The sequence below is a fragment of the Aegilops tauschii genome, chromosome 7, assembly GCF_002575655.3.
Source record: "Aegilops tauschii subsp. strangulata cultivar AL8/78 chromosome 7, Aet v6.0, whole genome shotgun sequence".
NCBI lineage: Eukaryota > Viridiplantae > Streptophyta > Magnoliopsida > Poales > Poaceae > Aegilops > Aegilops tauschii.
In genome coordinates, this window is record NC_053041.3 from 463,669,898 (window position 1) to 463,679,107 (window position 9,210).

At 51.1% G+C, this 9,210-nt stretch overlaps 1 long non-coding RNA gene across 1 annotated transcript; it reads left to right on the forward strand.

Annotated features, from left to right (window-relative positions):
• Positions 1–39: 39 nt before the first annotated feature.
• On the forward strand, positions 40–1,685 carry LOC120967854 (uncharacterized). The gene is made up of 2 exons (XR_005761675.3): positions 40–833; positions 1,172–1,685. It is a non-coding gene; the product is annotated as an uncharacterized lncRNA (long non-coding RNA).
• The last annotated feature ends 7,525 nt before the right edge of the window (positions 1,686–9,210 follow it).

A 9,210-nucleotide genomic window follows, 5' to 3' on the forward strand; every position in this document is an offset into this window, starting at 1 on the left:
TTTTTCCAAATTTTCAGGTCATAATAAAATAGCTAACATTATTTAGCACCTTACATTTAGTCAACTATGACCAATTTAAATGATCAAAATATTATACTTGTATACTGCGTTCTGATTGGTTCAGAGGCATCTCACCTGGATCGTGGATAAATCACCGTCCGATGCTCCTGAATCCAACAATCTGCACGTCGCCCGTCTCACCCACGTCGCCCAAGCCTACAATCCGCACTCCTGTTGCACCCTTCTCTCCCACGCACACAACCACCGCACCTCTCTCCTCTTCTCCCTCCCTCTGAACTGATCTGAATCCACCGCCACCCACCCCCACCGCCTCCCAAGCCCACCCTGCAGTACAGATCCGAGTTCCCCTGCCTCCGCCACCACCGCGCCCACTTCGCGTGCTATCCAGATCCACCCTCGGTCTCACCGCTCGCCGCCTCCCATCCCTAGATCCTCCACCCGCAACGGACTCACGAGGTAGTGTCCGACCACTCCGTCCTCTAGGCCGGTTGAATCCACCGCTCCCGATCTCCGGCGCTCCCCCCGCGACCCCTTGCCCGTGCCTAGGGTTTCGACCGTGGCATCACGTACATCGCCGGCGCGTCTCCGGTGGCTCCTCTCTGCCACAAAACGTAGCCCCCTCGCGCCCTCTCCATGTCCTGGATGGCGCTTGATAGCTCGGTGCACTCACACGCATTAGGCTGGACGACAACGACTCTGACCTCTTCTATCGCGTCTCGGCGCAGTCATGCATCCTGTGGCGACCTCCTCTGCCACGTGACGGCAGTGGCCGACCTTCACTGCGAGCGCTCCACCACCTGCAGATCAATTCAGTGAGCACTTGTACCTCTGCCTCTCTCCTCTGCTCCTAGCCTGCGGCTGAGCCATACAGGTTTACATGTAGATTACTAGCTTGCACGGGCCTTAAGAATGGAGTAATTTAGTAGGTAGGAATTCTAGTTTTCCTTGTAGGAGTTGTTGCACCTTTAGTTGGCTCTATTGTGTCCTGGACACTGAGAGAAACTAAAGGAAGTATTTCATAGTTAGTAATTTTGTGGGTTAATATGGACAGCGTAGCATATTTCACTTGTTAAGCTAAGGTAATTTTCTTGGTTAATATGCATAGCGTAGCTTGTTTCACTTAGTAATTTTGTAATTTTTGATTTGATAGGGATAGCAGAGAAGTGAATGTACGACAGTGATGTCGATTGTTGGCTGCCGGTGTCAACATGCAAATATTCCAAGACAAGAGAAGGTTTTGACCATTTGATGGAAGCATCCAAGTCGAGCCAGGTCAACAAGTTTTGATTCTGAACACTCCTAGTTCATTAGCACATTCTGAATGTTGTTGTTGGCTTGAAACTGGAGACCAATTTGGCAGAGGCAGGGGACGAGCCTAACTGGTTGGTGTCTCCACATGTCGGCTTGTGCCCGTGGTGGATGCAAACAAAAGGAAGGACTCGTATGCAACCCAGCATGCTGGGTATCTTCTAGTATGTTTCATGATCATTCAGAGTTTAGGTCTGGTGCACATGTTCAAAATCCTAAACCCTCTAGTTGTAAACCTCACAGAAATTCTCACCTAGGCTGATCGTCTACTAGAGTAATGCTCAACACCTTGCTATATATCATACTGCTATGTGATATTGTATATGTGCATGTGTTATAAATTGGCTTTAATTCAATACTTTGCGATTGGTCAATATATACATGTTTACGTACAATACTGAAATATGCTTATTTTTTCGACTTGACAGCTGTGTACAATATCTATACAATGTTATTAGAGAAATGTCTAAAGTACTATATATACTTAACATGCTAAAAATGCCCGCACTAATAGCTTTGTGATCCATGGCACTTGGCAGCCTGCCTGCCTGCGCTAATAGCTCTTTGATCCATGGCAGCAAATGCGTGGCTATTTTGTATGCCTGATTTTGTGGTTACAGGCCTGCGGAGCCTGTCATTGTTCTTGAGTGGCGTCAATGGTCGTGTACATGTGTCGTTTGTAGTACAAAAAGGGCCACTATCAGCAGTAGGATTTGGATTACTGTTGTGAAGATCATGAATATCTATCTCATTTTGCTGCTCTATGCCTTAGTTTTCCAAATCTAGGATGACTGGATCTAGATATGGAATGTGTTTGGTTGTCGTTTTGCAACTATCTGGTTTGTACTTGCTATGCATCTATGCCCAAGTGACGCCCGTTTGCAAAAACTGGTTGTTATGAATAGGTAGTGGTATCCTTTTGGCTGTCCGGATATACTAGGGGGTCTTGTGTAAATTTGTTAGCATATGCTTCAGTCAGGCCTGTTCATGCAGTCGATTAGTCAAAGATTACTGGAGTACTTATTATACACATGAAACAGAAAGTCTTAACAGATGCTAATTGATTGGGTATTTCAGTTTGACTGTATCTCCAGCACTGACAAATACCATTGCTTGTTCAAATATATACTGGAGTTGCTTGTTCAACACTGATAAATATCATTGCTTGTTTCTAGAGGTTCTTGTTCTTCCTCGACCTCCATGGGGTGCGCGAGCCGGTAGCCGGCCATCTCCGGCGAGCCCGACCACGGCGATTGATGCCGAAGGCCGTGGGCGATGCCAAGCTCCTGACCAAGCCCTACGCCACCACATCGATGAATCTCAAGGCAATTTTCGTTTTCTTTTCCTAGTAGTATTTTTTCGTCTGCCACTCGCGACTGCCAGGTTAATGATGTACTTCTCGTGCTGTTGGTGTACAAAAGTAGGGGCACTCCTTTGTACCCCTTTACTTGTGCACGGGCAGTCGGAGCCACGCGCCACGGCCACACTTAGCAGGGCAGGGGAGGGAAGCCGGAGAGAAGCCGAAGCAAAAGACAACTGAGACAACGCCAAGACCAGAAACACAAATAGCGAAGGGGGCAAGGTGGACTCCCCCGGCAAGAGCCTTGCCGGGGCAGCATCAGCAGCCCCGGCAAGAGCCTTGCCGGGGCAGCATCAGCAGCCCCGGCAAGAGCCTTGCCGGGGCAACTTGCCCAACACCAACAAAGCAAGCCACCCTTGAGCCCACGGTTTCCGACCCCACCAACTACGTTGGGACCAGAGCTCGGGGGCACCTCTGTGGTGGCATGCAGATCTTTGTCAAGATCATAAACATGTGAGATCAGATGAGGACCAGAAGAAGGCACCCCTCGGCGGGATCCCAGCCGAGGGAATCCACAAGACCCTTTCCTCTTCAAGGGAAAACCAACGCAGTGCTCAAGAGGTAGCATGTGCCACTGTGGCAGCCCCTTTCGACTATAAAAGGAGGCCCATGGCATACTGGAGGGGGATTCGGCTTTTTGGAACTACGCAGCCACCGTAGCTAGTTCAGAAGCTCAAGAACACTCAATACATCCACCAAAGCAGGACTAGGGTAAACGATCCTTGTGCTGGCTCCTGGACCTGCTCTCCCCACAACCCCACGCCCGCCGACCGTAGAAGGGATTCCAGTGATCCCATAGGTGTCGTTCTCACCGACATCTTTGGCGCGCCAGGTAGGGGGCGCAGTTGTGAGAATCTGGTTTAGCAGCCGGCCTAGCAGTTTCTCGTGGCCACGGCTTCCGGAGAAGAAGACGGCCAAGAGAACGGTGCTGCCCGCAAGCGCGAAGGGCGCCAGTGCGGCGACAGGAAAGCTAAGTCATACGAAACTTTAAGCAATTTCCTTTTTACATATAAGGTTATTCCCCTTGGAGATCTTGTCTTTGTATGGAAAACCTGCACGCAAAGCCCCCCCCCCCCCCCCCCCCCCGCAATTGGCAACGCCCTTATTCTGTGTCGAGTCCGCTCAACAGATCAAGCGGCCGCGTCGAGAGTGGCAGGGTAGCCTTCTGCAATTGGCAACGCTCTCGACTCTGACTCGAGTCAAGCTCGACAGTTCGGGCGGCCGCGTTAAGGGCGGTAAGGTGGTTCGCCCGGCGGCAAGCACACTCGCAGGTCATTGGGGATCCGTCCTCAAGACGCCGCCCTGGGTTTACGCGCCGGCAAGACTACCCGATAAACGTAGGGTGGACATACAAAGAGAGGTTGAACAGGAAAATAACATGCATCATATCGAAAGTACTGCAGAGTTATATTACATCAATTGCCACCGCGGTTCTAACTAAAGATAGAAATTGTCTTGGTCATGAACCTGCAGTGGCGATAAGAAACGGGGTGCCTAATCCTGGCGCTGGCCCTCCACCCTCTGAATTCTGCCGATACCACTGATGACGGGCTTGATGCGCTCCCTGAGCAGCGCGAGGTCACTATCCTCGGGCAAGCTCTTCATCGCGGCGTCGAAGTCGAGGTCGGGGTACCAGTACGCCACCTTGGTGAGGACCTTGGTCATGGCACCCCAGCAAAGCTTCCCGGACTCATCGGCCAGGGAAGCCCAGTTGGAGTGAAGCTGCTCCAGGGCCCCGAGGACGCCCTCGAAGAACAGGGTCAGCTTGGCGTTGGTAGTCCCACTGCGCTCCGGGGCGTACATCACATTTGGCATCCCCATGTCAGCCAGCTGCGCGGTGATCCTGCCGGCGACGTCCTCGAGGCGGCTGATCCAGCGATTCTCGCCCTCCACAAAATCCTTGTGGCTGGCGGCTTCGTTCTTCCGCTGCAGCTTCTGGGCCTCCAGGTCCTTAGCCAGGGTCTCCTCCCGAACCTTGGCCTCTGAGAGCATCTCCTCGAGGCCCTCCAGCTTCAGCTTCAGGTCTTTGATGGAGTTGTTGGCTTCGGAGAGCTCCCCGGTCCTGCTGACGGCCGCGCCCTGCGCCTCCGTCAGGGTGCCGTTGAGCGTGTCCTTCTCCGTGGACAGCTTCAGGGCCTGCTCCTTCAGCTCATCCCGCTCCACCTCCAGCTCCTTCACCCTGACGGCGTGAACCAGAGCCTAGGCATCGAGCGCCTCCGTGTGCCTCTGCTCCAGCTCTTGGGTCCGCAGCACGACGAGCTTCTCCACCTCCTCATCCTTGCCGTGGAGCGTTGCGGCAAGCTTCTCCTCACGCGCGGCAAGGTCCTCCTCCTGGGAGTCCAGCGCGGCCTGGTGTTGGGTTCGAGCGGCCTCGGCCGCGGCGACCAAGTTCTTCGCCGTCTCCTGGGCCTTCTCGATGTCGGCCTGCTTCATAGTGAGATCCACATCATGCTTGGCCAGCTCGCCCTAGGCGGCCTTCAGCTCTTCACAAGCCTGGCGGAACCAAGTCTGCGTCTCGGCAACGCGCACCTTGAGGTCCGCCTCCGCCTTGTCCACCGTCGCCATCCTGGACTTGGCTTTGTCCAGGCGGGCGCGATGGACCACCTGGAGCTTCCGGAAGTTGGCGCCCATGGCCTGGAGAAGCCGCTCCTCCTGGGAACCGTCGCCACCGGTGCTCGGCTCGTCAATAACCTCGAGTCCGGCGGCGGCAAGCACCTCCTCGTCGAACACCTCTCCCTCGACGGGCGCCCTGGAGCTCGACGCCCCTGGAAGGTGGACGAAAAGGTTGTCGCCCACCCTCAGATACCTGCCGGAGCCAGAGGCGGTGGAGTAGGAAGGCTGGTCATCGACCACCTCCTCCTCGGCAGCAGCCTTGCCGGCCTCCCCGGCAGCTCCCTTACCGGCCTCCTCGGCAGTGGCCTTGCCAGGCTCCCCGGCAGGCCCCTTGGCGGCGTCCTCAGCAGCGCCCTTGGCGGTCTCCTCGGCAGTAATCTTCTCGGCCTCCGCCGTGGCGTCCTTGGCGACATCCGCGATGACGGTGTCGACGTCTTCTGGGTCCACTGAGGGGAAATCTAGATACCGAGAAGGGGATGAGGCGAGGCCAAGATCAAGATTCAGCAAGAACAAAAAAAGAGGAACAGGGACGGAAGGCAAGTAGCTTACCCGTGCCGGGCTGTGAAGCAGAGGTCCCCTCCCCGCCAATGTTTGGCGCTGAGGCAAAGCCACCAGCGCCCGAGTTCGCCTCCTCCTCCATGTGCGTGGGCTCAGTGCTTGGCGCCCTTGCCGGGGACGCCCCTCGGGGCGACGTGGTCGATGGGGGCGGCGTGTTGGGGGTAGCCCTCTGTGGCTCCTCCTGCTGTTGTCCTCCTCCTGTGATCACGTTAAGCACTACAAAAAAATACACTTCCGTGATGATACGTGTTTGTCACAGTAGGTCACGTTTTCTGTCATGCATGTACATCCATGACAAATTTATGACAGAATCAAGATAGTCATACCTGTGCTGTCGTAGAAGTGTTCCATGACATTACCAAAATTATCATCACGGAAGTGTCCACTTCCATGACAATAAATCGCGCGTCACAGAAGTGCTTTCATCAAGGGTGACCGACACGTGGCATCCACCGTAATGGAATGCCGTTAAGCTATCGGGTCCGGTTTTGGATCCGATAACCCGTTAACAGCCCCGACCAATGGGGATTTTCCTTGTGTAAAATCATCATTGGCTGGAGGAAACACGTGTCGGCTCAACGTTGGGACAGATGTCATCCACTCATTGGACCCAAAGCGCCTATGATACGTCGACACGTGGCACGGCCCAACAGAGGCCCATTCCTGTGAAAAGGCCGGCCCGTTTGACTTGGTCAAAAGGTGGCAGGCCGGCCCACGGCAAGCCTGTGAATGGCCTGTTCGCATATAGCCCATTTACAACCCGCTAACCCAGGGCCCGTTTACAGCCTATCCGAATTGGCCCAGTAGCGTCATCTGGGCCGTCCAATATAATTCCAGCCTGTTTTAACTTCCGGCCCATGTATGGCCCATGACGTCTTTCGGCCCATATGAGGCCCTTATTACTCTTGGCCCATTAACGGCCCGTGGTAAAACTGGCCCGTAATGAATAGTGTACCACTTTATACCCATTAACGTCACGTGGTGAAACTGGGCCATAATAAATAGTGTATCACTTTATACGCATTAACAGCCCATTATTCCGTTGGGCCGTTTCCAGCCCATGTTATCTTTCGGCCTTCTCGGAGCCCATTTATTCTTGGGCTCATTTCCACATTCGTTTACTTACGGCCCGTTACTATCATTTTCTGCTTGTGGGCCAAATTCAGCCCGTGGTTACAATCGGCCCGTTTGTGGCCCGATAATACGTTGAGCCGTTTTCATGTAAAAAAACCCATTGGGTTGTTTTCATAGAGTTACCAAATACGGCCTATTAACGGCCCGTTATTGTCCACGAATAGTACGGCCCATGATTGGCGAAATGATGATACGCCCTGTAGAAGGCCCATGGATCCTACCGCCCGTAAAAGGCCCATGAATCGTACGGCCCGTAGAAGGCCCATGGATCCTACGGCCCGTATAGAAGGCCAATGGATCCTACGGCCCGTAGAAGGCCCATGGATCATACGGCCCGCAGGAGGCTCATGGTTACAACAGTCCGTGTGTTGCCATGATTATTCTGGCCTAGTTTTCAAAGATAGGTTATTGTGGCCACTAGAAAAACATAGAAAAAGAACTGCAGTGACTACAAGCAAACAACTAAACAAGACAATAAGGAAATAAATAAGCAAGCAATTAACGCTAGCCTATTACCGCTATTACACATATTACATCCACTGGGCATCAAAGTTCGCCACCAGTGCAAATATAGGGAATAAAGCAGCATATTACATACACTGGCCGTTAAAATTGGCCACCAGTGCAAATAAACGCGGCAGCAAAACAAGATCATAACTGAAACAACTTCAGAAGAGCTCAAGAAATGTGGTATCCACCATGCTGGCAATAAGCTTAGCAAGCTTATTAGCTTTGTCCTGTTTGGTGCTAAAATCCTTCAACGCTTGCTGTTGCACATGAAAGTATGCATCTGAATGCTCCAGGGACTTCCGCAGTCCTACCGCTTCTTGTCGCAGCATGGCTGATCGATGTCTTTCAGCTTGTAGTTGAGACTCAAGAAACCGAACTGATTCATACAGTGAGTTTGAATAGCTTGTGCAAGCGGTAGTGGCCAGTAACTCCAACACTAAATGAAAACAGAACTTTGGGGTTGTCTCACTATCTTCGAGATAGCCTTCCTTAGCTGTTTTATCAGCTTTGTTGGAGACCAACAAGGATGTGTCACTATCCTGGACCTTATCTGCATTACTTCCTTCACCATTGCTTAATAAGGCACTCTTCCCCAATATTCTGTCAGCATTCTAAAAGAAGAAACAAGCAAACACATAACAGTTTAGCATGTACTAGTACATGAAACTCATTTCGGTGAACCAGTTCATTAGTAAGGTGGACAGGATTAAACTACCAAGTCTTCTATTGACAAGTACTAGTACATAATAAAAGCATCAAACAAACATATATCTATGTCATATGGTCACTGCATTGTCTTGCCAAATCAAAATAGAGACACGGTTCAAATCATATCAGTTCAAGACAAAGCAGCAGTCAAAGAATACAAAGCGTGGGAAACTACACAGCACAACAAGATTTCAGATGGGTACCACGGGTCTACATGTACAACAACACTATTGGCTCTGTTGTGATGCTAGTAATGTGCATGATATGAGAAGTCAACTGTATACACAATTGAAATTGAAATCAACAGAGCTATTGATAAGAGCAAGCCTATTAAAGAAACATGTGTGAACATACCTGCTGTGCCATTGCAGTTTTTTGGATCCTTCAATTTAAAAATAAGTTTGTATGAGTAAATACAGTGATACAAGAGCAAAGCAGTATGCACGATAGCAATCATAGTTAAAAAAGGCGCGCCTAAGCGAGCGCTTAAGTGCGCATAGGCTCTAGGCTTTGGCGAAACGCATTGCACATAACTATGCTTAATCTGTGCATAACTGCGCATAAGCATGAGCTTTGGTCAGTAAAGCGCAAGGCGGTGGCAAAACGCACAATTAACGCCTGGCGCTTTTTGAACTATGATAGCAATGGAATCTTAAATTAGAACATGTTCTTCAGGTTTAGGCACTTGTTCTACATGAACAGAGTACAGTAAGACGCAAGAATATAGTACTTAAAATAGAAAATGAGCTCATAGACCTTACCACATTCTTGGTTCGGGACCAGTACAGAACAAGGCGTTCCCAGTCACCGTCCAGTAAATGTGTCTCAGGAGAACGTAAGGGAATTTGATGAGTTTCTTTGCCGGTGAAGTACGTTTTCTTCAGGTAATTCCGATACTGCCACCAAGCATTCTTGAAGATAGCAGAGGTATTAGCACAGGTTACCTCATCCTGAGTTTCCAAATCGGTCCTTCTCTATAGAGAAAAATGGGAAAATTT